Source organism: Neophocaena asiaeorientalis, unplaced genomic scaffold (genome assembly GCF_003031525.2).
Source record: "Neophocaena asiaeorientalis asiaeorientalis breed wild unplaced genomic scaffold, Neophocaena_asiaeorientalis_V1.1 scaffold46, whole genome shotgun sequence".
NCBI lineage: Eukaryota > Metazoa > Chordata > Mammalia > Artiodactyla > Phocoenidae > Neophocaena > Neophocaena asiaeorientalis.
The window spans coordinates 1,031,198-1,033,003 of NW_020175393.1; the positions used below are offsets into that span (position 1 = coordinate 1,031,198).

A 1,806-nucleotide genomic window follows, 5' to 3' on the forward strand; every position below is an offset into this window, starting at 1 on the left:
CTCTGACAGAAGAACTCAAATATAACCAGAGGCAGCTCAGGTAAGAGAAACCAAAACCGTGTGCTCTAGTGCCACCTACTGGAAAACAAAAGAAAGGCCTCTAACTTCTAAACCCACGATTCATCAGAATAGAAGTGTGCTCGCTACTTCAAATGTGCTGGCAGAGGACAACTCATCAAGCACCATGAAGAACCACAGCAATAGTGTACCACAAAAGTAAATAATTCTCCAGGAAACAATCATAAGGTCATGGGATATGGTGATCTAACTGACAGAGAATTCAAAACAACTGGCAGGAAGAAACTCAACGAGCAACGAAACTCACAAAGGCAGAACAGAAGGAATACTTTCCCAAAGAGATTGAAACCCTAAAAAAAAAAAAAAATAAAGAACCAAATAGAAATTCTGGAGTTAAAGAACTAATAAACGAGATGAAGAATTCTTGAGAAAGCACTGGAAATAGAGTAGACCGTATGGAAGAGAGAATTTGTGAGCTCAAAGATAGAAATGTAGAAATGATACTAATAGAAGAGGAAAGAGAAAGATCTATTTCTTTATTTTTTAACATCTTGATTGGAGTATAATTGCTTTACAATGGTGTGTTTGTTTCTGCTTTATAACAAAGTGAATCAGCTATACGTATACAAATATGCCCATATCCCCTCCCTCTTGCGTCTCCCTCCCACCCTCCCTATTCCACCCCTCTAGGTGGTCACAAAGCACCGAGCTGATCTCCCTGTTGCTATGTGGCTGCTTCCCACTAGCTATCTATAAAAATATGGAATGCTTCACGAATTTGCGTGTCATCCTTGCGCAGGGGCCATGCTAATCTCTCTCTTTATGGTTCCAATTTTAGTATATGTACTGTCAAAGCACGCACGGACATCTTTTTAGAATGCGGAAATTCTGTGAGAGCCATTTGACTCTTTTAGGAAGGGCAACATTAGGGTGATGGGTATCTCAGAAGAGAGCGAGAAGGGATGAGAGAAGTTTATTTAAAGAAATAATGGCTGAGGGGCTTCCCTGGTGGCACAGTGGTTAAGAATCCACCTGCCAATGCAGGGGACACGGGTTCATGCCCCGGTCCGCGAAGAAAAAAGAAAGAATGGCTGAGAACTTACCAACCAGGGGAAGGAACTGAATCTACAAGTCAATGAAGCAAATAGAGCCCCTCATTAACTTAATGCAAAAAGACCATCTCCAAGACACATTATATTAAAATTGTCAAAAGTCAATGACAGGGACTACCCTGGTGGTCCAGTGGTTAGGACTCCGTGCTTCCACTGCAGGGGGCTCGGGTTCAATCCCTGGTCAGGGAACTAAGATTCCACATGTTGCACAGCACAGCCAAAAAAAAAAAAAAAAAAAAAAAGTCAATGACAGAGAATTTTTTAAAGGCATCCAGGGAAAAAAGGATAGTAACCTGCAAAGGAACCCCCATTAGTTTATCAGCAGAGTTCTTAGCAGAAATTCTACAGGTCAAGAGGGAGTGGAATGACATTCTCAAAACACTGAAAGATAACTGTTAGCCAAGACTACTCTATCCAACCAGGTTGTCATTCAGAGATGAAGGAGAAATAAAGACTTTCTCAGACAAACGAAAGCTGAGAGAGCTCATCAGCATATACCTTCCTTATAAAAGATGTAAGAAGGAGCTCTTCTACCAGAAATAAAAATGTAACTGAACCCAGGTTCAGTTGTTCGCCATTCATAAGCCAATAATTTGAGAGGCAAGTGTCAGTAGGAAGGAAACGTGCTTTAATCAGAAAAGCCAGAAATCTGGGGAGAAGGTGGACATGTTTCCCA

At 41.2% G+C, this 1,806-nt stretch overlaps 1 non-coding gene across 1 annotated transcript; it reads right to left on the reverse strand.

The window, feature by feature from the left end:
* Positions 1–772: 772 nt before the first annotated feature.
* Positions 773–876, reverse strand: LOC112414091 (U6 spliceosomal RNA). Its single transcript, XR_003006074.1, has one exon. It is a non-coding gene; the product is annotated as a U6 spliceosomal RNA (small nuclear RNA).
* Positions 877–1,806: the final 930 nt, after the last annotated feature.